The 13,521-nt window shown below is 34.3% G+C and overlaps 1 pseudogene; it reads left to right on the top strand.

Moving 5' to 3' along the window:
• The first annotated feature begins 6,315 nt into the window (after positions 1-6,315).
• On the top strand, positions 6,316-7,320 carry LOC145096007 (protein EARLY-RESPONSIVE TO DEHYDRATION 7, chloroplastic pseudogene; annotated as a pseudogene).
• Positions 7,321-13,521: the final 6,201 nt, after the last annotated feature.

The following is a 13,521-nucleotide window of genomic DNA, read 5'->3' as shown; positions in this document are numbered from 1 at the left end:
TTGGAATGTTTAATCCTTACAAAAATGAAATCCAAATGTTTGCAATGATTAAGTCTTCTCAAAAGCTCCAAGAATTCTCCCAAAAAATTCCCTAGATTGCCAGAAACTGCTCCCCAAAACCGTTCTGCCCTCCAAATGACGTCTCCTGCTCTTTTATTAAAGTTCACGTGACATGCCATGGCTCATGCTTTTTGCTAAAATTCCAAAACATCTTCACTGTTGACTCCATCTTCAATCTAGCTTCACCACGAGTCATGTTGCTCAAATATGAGATGATAAAGGACAAACACGACCCATGTCAAAGTGACAAGGACCGCATTTCAAACGTAATCCTTTGCTATGAAGATGATGCAACAATGACTCGGGTTATGTCTTCATGCTTTCCTCCATGGAATGACCGGTTCATCTTCTCTGCATGCTCCAATGCTCCAAGAATCCAAGCTCCATGCATCCATGCATCCAAGCTCCACGTTTCATGCTCCATAATGCCTGCAAAATAAATCAAATATAGTGAAGTACCAAACATTCTTAATGAAATATGCAACTACCCTAATAATCAACTAAATACAAGAATTATGAAGTAGAATGCTATAAAAAGACGGAAATAATCATGCAAAATAGGTGCATAAAATGCACCTATCAATTATTGATAGTAACTTCAGTTTATCTGTTTGTGAACCTTATCTAACTCAAATTCAATTAGATATGGCAGTTATACATCGAGTCTATGAGTCTGCCATAAAAGTTATTGAGAAGTTGGATAGTGGACTGAGTAGACTTAGATTATATTTTGAAGACCACAAGCTTAAGATTGAATAGAATTGCTAGAAAGAGAACTTGTAATTGCCAAAGATTAATGTATTATTTTGAATGACAAGTATGAAATTCAGTTAGTGAAAGAATGACAAGAATGACAAAGTTAACGCTTTGCATAATTCGATTGATATTCTTTAAAATAATGAAAGAATGATACACAATTTTCGTCGTCCCTGGTCCAAAACATCTGGTCTCAGAAGCGAGTTTGCAAAACCTATTGCTAGTCCCCTAAAGGAACTTCAAAACTTAGCATTCATGGGACATATTTCAAACCACACTTATTCGGATACCCCTATCTTACCACCATTGCCCCTTCATGAGACCTCAGACAAATATCAGTCACTAACTCCTGTGTTCAAACCAATCACTATTACATGTACCGATTCCATGAAATTTTCACCTCTAATATCCCTAGACCTGAATCAGTCTTCAGAACATTTAGATAGCACTGGTAGTACTGGATTCTATACTTCGAACTCCGGTCCTCCAAACAGTTGTGTTATTGAGAAAATCATTCCTGAGACAAACGGACATGACTCGGACAAATCTAACTCTATTTGTGTATCTTTTGATAGTGATGTAGATGAGGAAATTAAGTTTGATGACGACACATCATTTGATTCTTGTGTTTCTACCTCTAATGTGGTTTCTAAATCGACTCTAGTGCTAATTAATCTTCATTTCAATAATCCATCGGTTGCACGAACCTCCAAGTCATCATCTGACTCTTAGAAGAAATCTTGGCTGAACAAGAAGGACATTGTTCATCCAAAAACCAAAGCTAGGAAAGCTCTAGAAAAAGAAACTAGGTCTAGGAAATTCTCTAGATTCCTTGATAAATCCGAGAAGAAAGTGTCCCAAATAGTTAGTCCTGCAACTAGGAATCACAATAATTTATACCTGTTAAGATCCTTATTAGACCATCTATTCCAACTTCAACGTCATGTGCTCCCATGAGAATGAAGCCTTTGTTTTTCGAGGATTAACTTGATCATCATCAAATTCAATGTCACTGTTATAAGCCCCCCCCCCCCCCCCCCCCGAGAATGGAGCCTTCCTTTTTCAAGGATTAAGCTGATCATCATCAGATTCAATGCCACTATTAGTTCTTAGAGGAATATCCCCCTCAAAATATGAATCAGGGTAGACGACACTCAAAGGAATAGTAGGAAAAGCAACTTGTTCCATAAATCGTAGATCAAGAAACCCTTCATAATCATCAGTCTCAGATTGATCCCCAGTATTTGAGATAGGTTGATCATTTAATGCATTAGTGTATGGAATGTTGCTCTCTTGTTCTACCACAACGATTGCCTTTATAACCCCGCCTTATTCAGACATTTCAGGATGAGATGGACTTGATGCAACCACCATCATTTTCATTTGCTAATCAGGGATCTCTTGATGATTCTCCCCCTTTTTGGTAGCATCAAATTGGGGAGGAGAGCTAGGAGGTGGCAAAGGAGTGCGAGGAGGAGGATGAGATGGTGGAAGAGGATTTGATGATGGAGGTGGAGGTGGAGGATGTTTATCACCTAGAGAGTTTGGTGGGATGTCATCAATAACCATATTATCATCATCACCTAAGGTCATAAAACGTTTAAAATCAACCACATCCCGTTCAACTATATTCAGTCTTTCTCCCAAAGACTAAGTTAACTGCACTAGTAGAAAGACTTGAGAGAGCACCATAGTTTGGAAGTTGGAGCTGGATTCCCCCAAATAAAAGACAGTAGTTTGAAGAGGCATTCTCATAGTTGGAACAGGTTCAACTTGATGAGATGCTGATGTTGATCTTGGAGAGATCACATCTTGGATCAATTGGTCGGCAGTTTCCACTTGAATGGGGTTAATCCATTCTATACAACATCATTTGTAGAGGGGGTGGATGAAGAAGTAGTTGAAAATCGAATGTGCTTGTTCATTCTTGGAGAAGGTCTCATCCCCTAAATAGAGTCTTCTATATTAGTGACAAGCTCATCTTCTTCAACATCAATGTTTTTTTCTTCATCACCCCTTCTTCATCATCACCGTTTTCATGTTCATCAACGTCATTATCCTCTTCTTCAGAATTAGAGGATTCAACAGTATACAGGTTTGCAATCCAATTACCCATTCTTTGTATAATATTCTTTTCTCCATCAATAAAAGCAGCATTGATGATCTTTGAGGACAACACGGGAATTGGAATGATGATCCCATGAATATCAATGTACCCTTCGTCACGAGCCAAGATAAGACGAAGCCATCGAGCATATGGTACATACGTTGGTTTCTTGTTTTCAGTGATACAATCAATCAACTGATCAAGAAAGAGTTGAGAAAAATCCAATATTTTATTGTATACCATGGAGTACAAAATTCTTTGCTCAAAAAGATTCAGTTGATCAAGGCTCCCAGTCTTGTGTCAAAGACATTTACCAATAACTCCTGATAAATACTTCCACCCTACATCAAAACAATAACTGTGACACCCCCGGCCGAAGTGGGGGAACACGTCGGGCTGTGCGACTAAGTTCATGAATCATAGGTAAACTGAGTATATAGCACAAGTACAATAATAAACAAGATAGCATTTGTATTCCATCTTGACGTTTGAATACAGGGTTTTTATAGATAATTACAGTACATGAATTGCCGTAACAGATAGGCAGATAAAACAACATCTAGTAAACTAGGTCACCTATAATCCAATCCGTCTTGAATGTTTTTTTAGTAATTTCAAAAAAATACATGTAGTGTTGAGGGTCAGCACAAGGTTGGTGAGAGTTATAGGATTTCTACTAACAGTAGTAATACTTTTAAGAAGTCTAAATACTATTTTCTTTGTAAGTATGACACTAGTTAAAACTGTGTTTGTAAAGTTTCTTTGAAAGCCAAACTAAAACTTGTGTTTGTAATGAATCCTTGAATATACTTGAAAATCCAAACTATAATGTTGCATAAGAAAATCCATACCTAAAATAGTTTTGAAAGAAACGAAGCCCATGGTTTGTAGTGAGAGAGAGAGAGAGGGAGAATATAGTTAATGTTTATACTGAGTCCTATAACCGAGCTATATGATTGGATTTACCTCCATACAATGCTTCATTAGATGTTGTAGTAACAATAGTAGACACTTATCACCCACTTCGATTGATCTATAGAGGTTTTAGCTAGCAACCACAAGTGGGGATGTCAACCACATATAGATCTCTACATATGTATCTCGCTTCGAAGATTAATGTTTATAGCAGTGTGGGTATGCTAAGTGTTTAGACTCCGCTAATGAATATAGTCTCACTAAAAAACCCTTAACCAAAGTATGTGAATAGCTCTCAACCCTATCTTAATTGTGGATAAGTCACTAGGCATAATGAATTTCATTATATACAGTTTATAAAAGTTGAGTCTGCTTGGTATGTATGCAAAAGTGTAATGCACTCGCTTTTAGAAAGATATACGTTCCAAAGTAATGAACATATGTACTTGTATAAAATTTATGTATTTAAACATACAGATATACATGCATAGTAATAGCTTGAATCCTTGAAATAGTATGAAGTCTTAAGACTTGCTTTTTAAGACATACAATGTCACATAAAATCATATATTTTTGTATCATGTAGCATTTGTTGTATAGACTAGTTATTTCACGATAAAATAACTATAATATATATATATATATATATATATATATATATATATATATTATACTAGTTATTTGTAACAATACGTTACATTGTGAAACACATTTTATAAACTAGACTTGTTTCATTTTCGTATAAAATGATAATTTGTTTGCATAAACAAAGTATATAGGCACACTACAGGGGATGTTTTGTAACTTCACAAAAATATAGAGGCTGTTTGGTAATTTGACTAACCAAAGTAGGTTTGCTTTGGTTTAAATAAATAAACGGAGGGACTGAAATTGTTTAAATGGAACTAAAGTTTGGGAATTGGATTGATCTTGTTCATAAATCTCCATAGGGGACTGTTTTGTTTAAAATACACCAAAGTTTGGGGAATGGAATCACTTTGTATAAATGGTTCAATTGAGGGTTTATTTTGTTCATTTTTTAAACATAAAATGATTTTAGGGCTTTTACACCCCGTTCTCGAGTTCAACTTAACGAGAGAAAGGAAAGGAAATGGATGGAATTGAGAAGAAAATAAAAGAAATTGGTGTTCCCGAGTTTCATTAAAGGAGGGAAGTGAAAGGAAGTGGAGGGAAATGGGAGGATCACTTTCCTTCCTAACTTTCCTTCCGATTTGGGAGGATTTGGAAAGAAAGAATAAAATGATTCATTTTCCTTCTAGTTCTCTCCAACTCGGGAACACAAAAGAAAATTTTGTTTTCCTTTCCTTTCTCTTCTTTTCTTTCGTGACTTTCTTTTCTCTTCTCTTCTTTTCTTTTGTTAAACTCGGGAACGAGGCCTTATTTGCTTCCTTATTTGACTGATCGGACAACGGGAAAAAAATAGGAACGAACGAAGGTAGATAGAAATGAAATCTTAAGACATGTGAAGGGTCCGATGGATTCTAATCAATCACAGGCGGATGGAGCACCTCCGATGGTGAACGAGACCAAAGAAAGGAAGGGAAGAAGCAATCTTCCATTTTTGAAGATTAGGTGTGAAGGGGTAAGGGGAGAGAACCGATTTTCTTGGAGCGATGCGTGCAACAACTATAGCATAAGTGAGGCTGCGGAAATAAAGGGATGAAATGTGAGGTAAGCTGCTATGATGGAGAAATGAAATTGCAATATATTTTCTAGTGAGGGCATCCGAACACAGTCTTTGACAGAAAAAGAAGAGGAGCACTACTAGAAAAACAGCCTTTTACGACGCGCAAATAACGACACGCACTAATTTACGATACGCATTTTTAGGGCATCCTAAAAATACTGTCAGTTTTCTAAAATTTGAAGGATAGTGGACACGCATTTTTGCATGCCTGAAATTTGTGTCCAACAAAAAAAAAACACAGAGGGCACTCTTATAAAAAACGCGTCGTCTAAAGATGTCACTTTATATTTTTTTTAGGAAAGCGCGTTCTTAAATGTAGAATGGGGGGAAATGAAATCCCAAAAAGATAAACACCCCGCCTGATGCATCTCCTTCTAAAATCCTCTACCAAAGAACCCTAAGCCCGTCTTCCTGTACCTCGATCTGCAATCTCTCTCTGCCTTCTCTTTGGAAGCCTTAAGCCACCACCACCAACATCGAACCTCATCTGCTCTAAGAGTTTGGAGTGCATTTGATGACATCAGCATTAACACTGTTGCGTCTGATGAAACCACACATGGAACCATTTCACAAATTGAAGATAACAACCCAGACCCGCCACCGCTTCTCTCTCCTCGTCCATTTCGTTCTCACACACGTATCTTCTTCCCCTCTCTAACATCCTTTGAAGAAGATAAAGAATCCATGAAATAATCGCAGGTTTTTTTTATGTGTGGCGGTGGTTCCTCTGTCCGATAATACCATATAAGAACCCTAATTCTATTTCTTAATGAGCTATATATCACATGTTGGTGAAGAGATCCAATGGCCTTTGGCGAGACACGAGGCTTGCGTTAAGTTAGACCAGTCTCATTATTTCTTCTCGTTACGCGCTCCAAAGGAGAAAGAACATGAAGCTATGATGTTAAATTACAGACTGACATTTGCTTCAAAAGGACAAGAGAAGTTGTTGAAAGAAATGGATGAGTTATTGGAGCATTGCAGTAGTTTCTCGGTGCAGAAAGAGGAGGAGAAGAACGACGCTTTGGATTTAACAATGGCGGAATGAATGAGTCCCTCAGATATGAAAATGGAAGCAAATAAGGAACAGATGGAGCAGATTTGTAGAGCTTATTGGACGACATTAGCCCCAAATGTGGAGGATTACAGTACGAAGGCTGCAAAATTAATTGTTGCGGGTTCAGGGCAACTTGTTAAAGGGATTCTCTGGTGTGGAGATGTTACAGTGTATAGATTGATCAAGGGTAATGAGATTTTGAAGCTAAAGATCGGACCTGCTAGCAACACAGCAGTTAATCCTGAACTTCTAAAGGCTATACACAGGTTTTGATGTTCATGTTGAAACTATTTTCTTATATGTTTTCCAAGATTCTTCTGTGAATATTTGCATTTTGATTATGTGGGTGATTCTTCTAGGGTTAATAAGGTGACGAAGATGACAGAGACAGTTGTTGGTGGACTTCTTTCTAGCGTTCTGAAGATTACTGGATTCTTTACAAGCTTTGTTGCTAGCTCTAAACTTGGCAAGAAGTTCTTCAAGTTTTTGCCTAGGGAAATTGCACTCGCAACTTTGGATGGATTTAGTAAGTTCTCTCTTACATTATTCTCAATTTGACAAAAACTGAAAACTGCAACTTTTAAATTTAAAAGCTATCAACTAATTTGATATAAATGTTTGTGTATAGGCAAAATTTATGATGCTTTTGAAGTTTCTGGAAAGAATGTAATGTCAACATCATCTACTGTGACAACAGAACTTGTCAGCCACAAGTAAGTCTATGAAAGGCCTTCCTAAATCTTTTCTCAATCGCTTTACAAAAGTATATGTTGATGACATTATGAATTTTATCTATCTTTGTGTGTGGCTTTTATAAACACAATAAACATTATATCTTACCTTTTCTTCTTGTTGTTGGCCCCACAATTGAGTATATAGAACTTTGGGACTCAAGCAGATGACAACCAATAAGAACTAACTGTGGGACCTGAGTAATGAGTTATGCTTATGTGATTTTGGGAATTGACAGGAGGTTAACTCAACAAGTCAGATTCTAATATTTTTTTCTATGCTTAGGTGAGGGGCAAGTGTGTAAAGATATCAGAAAGCTAGGACAATCATACACTATATTTGCGAAATATTAGCAAAACATGGAAAAAGGAGGAAGTAAGTTTACTCTTTGAGGCATTTTATCAAATAACTTATGTGCAGAGACAAAGAGTTTACTCTTTGAGGCCTTTTATCAGCCGTTCAGAGATATGATTGAAATTGTAGCTATTAGGCTAGATTCAATGGTGGTTGCTGAGGTATGTCTTCAAAAACTACTTTCTTTCAACATTATTTATCAAGTGTATATTTGTAATTAACCGAATTAATAGGTGCCAAAGCTTGCTTCAGCAGCTAAGTACTTCTTTAAAATGGGAGTTGAAGGGAAGAACATTAAGTTCATTTTTATTTCTTTGATTATTGATATCATATTATCATGTTGTTGTTGTAAAATATTGAAATTTTTTTTTCAGGTTATTTTATTATTGGCAATAGCTTTAAATGTTCAAATTTCTAAACAAACATCAGAAGGGGTTGTGGATATGTTCTCAACAACGTTAAGGTTGAGACAATAATCAATTGCTGAAATCACAGAGATGATTCATGTTAGGTTTTTTTTTGAATATTAGTTTTAATATTTCTTTTTACAATTGTATTTTATTAGAAAGAAAATATATTTTTTTTAATCTCAGGTTGCTAGTCTCCTTCATGATGATGTATTGGATGATGCTGATACAACATGTGGGATTTGATGTCTTAACTTTGTGATGGGAAATAAGGTGTTATATCTTTTTTCAGAAAAAAATAAACAAGGGCAAACTGGTAAATATGAACATTGAAATTTTGACTATAATGATGATGCAGCTTGCAGTATTGGCTGGAGATTTCTTGCTTTTTAGAGCTTGTATAACCCTCGCCTCTTTAAAAAACACAAAGGTATCCACCATTCCACTCCATTAATATCTTTATTTTTATTTTTTTAATTTTTAATAACCTCTCATTGTATTCTACTTTTTTTAATAACCTATGTTGTTGGAACAGTTGCACTGATGGTTGTTCTTGTCATATGTATCTCCCCTGAATCATCATCACATGCATCAAGCATCTTTAATTATGCTCTTAGTCTTGGCATCGGAAATCAGATCATGAATATCCTTAGAGATGTAGGAGAAGAGTAAGTTTTCCACTTTGATCAATCCACATTGTTGATGTTCCACATCAGCCAAAGAAGGAGCTTCCAAGCTTGACAAAGATAGTCGATGGCCGATATGTTCATATTTAAATTTCAAATCTTTATTACCCCATTATTTACCCCATGTTAGCAATGTATTGTACTTGTTAAATTAAATATTAAATAAAACCCCATTTACAAAAAAAGAAAAAAAAACATTTCTTTTTGTGCCATTTACCTGAAAAGTCATTTTCAATTTTTTACAAAAAAATCCATTGGTTACCTTCAATAGCCTATTAACAGGTCCACCATTTGCATAACCGAAATTTTCACAAAATGCATTAGGTTTTGATCCCCTTTTGTTATTAAAAGTATCATCATTAGTACTATTACTTTTTTATTTTTTATTTTTTGTTTTCTGGTTTTTGGTTTTTTGATTTCAGGTCAAAAAACTTTAAGCCGTATTAAACCTGTTCTTTAAAGTTGTTGAAAATCACAAATCAACCTACTAATTTTGCATTTGTTCAATTTTTGACAGCTCTAATTGAACATCTTATTTATTTATTTTTTTCTAATTCAACATCTTGTTTAAATTTTTTCAAAGGATATTGAATTAGGAGAATATCCAGGAGTTGATGACAGCTGGATGAACACTATCCATCGTCACAAACACTGAATCATCGCGAACCCTCTTCAGAATTGCGAAATCTGGTGCGACTGCTTTCACATCCTCCTGGTGTTTAGCTCCACTGATTGTGAACTTCTGGAGACGAATCAAGAGCATTTCATATTCTTCATAAGGTATACTGATTCTCTCTCTCTCTCTCTCTCTCTCTCTCTCTTTCTCTCTCTCTCTCTGTCTCTCTCTCTCTCTCTCTTTTCTATTTTCATTTTAAACATCATCAAGTGCCTGGAAATGTATGGAATTCCAGTTCCAAGGTATGCATTAGTAAATAGGGACAAACCATATCAAGATTTGGAGTATTTTGTTGAGGAAGAAGATTTTGTTGAGGTTCATGGGCAGCGATTCTGGAAGCCTTTTGTGGAGAAGCCTGTTTATGGTATGCATATCTCACAATCCTTTTCATACACCTTCTCCAACTCTCCCTGTTTGCTAGTAATGTGCGTTTATTATCCATAACTAAGTATGGTTGGAATTTGAATTTATTTATTTATTTCTTGTTTTTCCTTGTTTAAAGGTGATGATCACAGCATAATGATATATTACCCAAGTGCAGCAGGGGGTGGTATGAATGAATTGTTTAGAAAGGTGAGCTTTTATAATTGCTATGTGTATTACGTACATTCAGTCGCTTGGAATTGCATTGGCACAAATAGTGTACATCAGTTATGTTGGGATCCTAAACACGCCGACTTGATTGCCACTGCTTCAGGTGACAAGAATGTTTGTCTATGGGATGTTTGCAGTAAGTTGAAATACAAAATAATTTTTTAAAAAAAAATAATCTTTATTGATCTACATGCGAATAAACAGGTGGAAAATGTTCACAGCAAGCAGAACTCAGTGGGGAGAACATTAACATTACCTATAAACCAGATGGGACTCATGTAGCAGTTGGGAACCAGGTAAATTCTCCTTTCCTTTTTTTCATTTACCAAAATTTCCTTTAACAACATTTAGGAAGCTTATGTTAATTCTACTTTATTATATATATATATATATATATATATATATATATATATATATATGTTGAATAGGATGATGAACTGACAATACTGGATGTTCGAAAATTCAAACCCATCCATAAACGCAAATTCAACTATAAGGCAAGTATACTCTTATTTGTGGGTTTGAAATTGAAATGGAGTGAAGTTGAATAGATTATTATTAGATTTGTTGAAATGATAATTAATCTTGTTTTTGGCAGGTAAATGAGATTGCATGCAACATGAGTGGGGACATGCTCTTCTTGACTACACTCCCGTCTGGTGCTGGTAACCCTAGCCTTGCACTGTAGTTAAAAATTATAATTAAAACTTTGATTGTGGAGGAAAAGACATAAATGCCTTTTCCAAATGTAATCATCTGGTAATGTAATTCATACCTGTGAATAAATAGAGAGTTTTAATTAATTAGTTTTTTAATGTTTATATGCATAGTATTAGTTATTAAATATTAATGCATGACAACAGTTGGCATACAAAGTTCTTTGGTCAAGCTTGCAAAGTCGTGGCCATAGGTACTGTACAATAATGAGGAAGAAGCAAGCCACTGTATCTAGAAGTTTTGGAGGAAACGAGACTCAAGAAAAAAAGCAAACACACAGAGAGTTGTTGGCAGATAGTAAGCTAGATAATGCAATTGTATATAAATTATGCTTCTCTTGAGTTCACTTTTTTTTTATAACATTTACTCACTATTGGAATAGACATATTAGTGAAATGAATTATATTTGTTATTTATGGTATTTTATTTGTATGACATTAAATTTTATGCAATGGATTGTATTTTTTGTATATGATATTTATATTATGAGACATTAAATACAAATTTAAATTGAAAATTAGTAAATCTATAAATAATTTTTTTTAAACATTTAAAATTATGATACGCAAAAATGTGTGTCATCTTCATTTATGATATGGCGTTTCTTGACAGGGGGCTTTCTTGATACGCATTGCGTGTCATTAACACGCGCGTCGTAAGGTTACGACACGCGAATGCGTGTCGTCTTCCTTTATGACAGGGCCTTCCTTGATACGCATTGCGTGTCGTAAACGCGCGTCGTAAATGAGCGTCGTAAATGCGCGTCGTCTATAGACGACGCGCAAAAGCGCGTCGTCTCTCTTTATGACATGGCCTTCCTTGAAACGCATTTGCGCGTCGTCTGAGCCTTTTACGACGCGCAATGAGCGTCGTAAAAGGCTGTTTTTCTAGTAGTGGAGGGTGCAACAGAGGCTGCTCCAACTGTAGCAGGTGAATGGATGGGGGCTGCTCTGGCAGCCTCTTTTTTGCTTTTTGTTTTCCTTTTTTTTATAGAAACCAATGAAGGGAAAAAATGTATTTTGGGTTTGATGTTTGACGAGGGAAGAGAAAGAAATCAGTGGGTGTTTGGTTGCTTCATTTGATAAGAAAAAGAAGTAAAAAAAAAGGGAGTGGTTGTTGTCCTACTGATTTGCTGAATACACAAGAACAACACTTCTAATGGAGGTGTTCTTGGATGGCACGAAGGAGAATGAGAAAACAGAGGTGAGGTGAAGCTATGAATGATTGAAAGTAGTCTTAAATGGTACCATTGTGATCCATTTTGAGTGTTGTTCTTCTTTAGTTTGAGCGATCAATGGAAGAGAATGGCAACAACAACATGTCTCAAAAGCTGGTATGATGTAGGAGGATACTTTGAATAATGTTTAGTAAAACTTGTAGAATTTCTTTTTGTTAGATGAACACTTCATGAGTTGTAAAATAACTGATAGTGTGATTTAGATCTCATGTAAATTGAAATGTGGAAGGAACTTCTTACTTTTGACTGTCAATTTAGTGTACCTTGGTTTAATCATATAAGCATTGTATTAGTTTAATAAGTATGTAATTTATGTGTGTATTAGTATATATTATGAAAAAATTTAATGTAGACTTTTAGGTTTAATAATATTGTATGCATGTGGGCATTTGTTTGAGACATTTGAAGGCAATTATGCATACATAATATATATATATATATATATATATATATATATATATATATATATATACTCCCATATTAAAAGTTAACTATGTATATTTGTAAGATATAATTAGTGATTTGTATATAATAAGTGTCCAAATTGTCATATATGCTAGTAACTAGTAATTGGAATATATATATATATATATATATATATATATATATATATATATATATATATATATATATATATAGGGTTAAGTTATTTCGTTTTAGGTAACTATTCTGTGCATGTAAGGAGAATTCTGGACCAATAGATGAAAACAATGAAATGTTATGATTTTGAGGGTCTATGATGTTACAATGGAATATCATGTATCATAATATCACTCAAAATTAATAAAAATGGTATTTTAGACAATTCACTATATTTAAAAAAGGAAATTTTCGAATTTAAAGGGATAATTCTGATTTAAAAAAAAAACTAATTTAATTTCAATTCTAATTTAATTTTTAATCATAACCGAGTATAACTTATTTTATTCTATCCGAATGTGATTATGTTATAATGAAATTCTGTTAGAATAACAGTTTATGACATCTTTTAAAAATACATAAATAAGAAGAAAACATGAATAAGTACATTATGAAACAATATACAAAATCGATTCTTGAACTAATAATATATCAATTAATTATATTCTATGATTTTGATACAAAAAGAACATTTTTGAATAACAACATTATGAAAGAATAACAAGTGTAATTCTTAAAAAACAACAACATTCTTAAACTGTGAGTATAATCAATCTTTGATTCATTTTTCTCATCATTCATATAAGGTCTTCAAGCCATTCCTATCACAAATGCAACAAAAACATCAAAATCCAACAAAAAACACTAATTCATTATGAAAAAATAATGTTGCTAAGAATCATTTTATACATTTTGGCGGAATACATTCTACTATAAGACACTCTTGTTCTCTAAATTTTCTTTCTTTACCACATGAATGACAAACTCTTCAAAACCTAAAAATAAAAAAATAAAAAAACATTAAATTCTAACAAAAACACTAACCCATTCTAAAATAATATTAATGATAAGATTTGTTTTATAAATTTTGACAGA

Source organism: Lactuca serriola, chromosome 3 (genome assembly GCF_051521515.1).
Source record: "Lactuca serriola cultivar US96UC23 chromosome 3, Lser_US96UC23_V15, whole genome shotgun sequence".
In the NCBI taxonomy this organism is placed as follows: domain Eukaryota; kingdom Viridiplantae; phylum Streptophyta; class Magnoliopsida; order Asterales; family Asteraceae; genus Lactuca; species Lactuca serriola.
The sequence above is the reverse complement of the archived record's forward strand: the minus strand, read 5'-3'. Positions and strand labels throughout refer to the sequence as shown.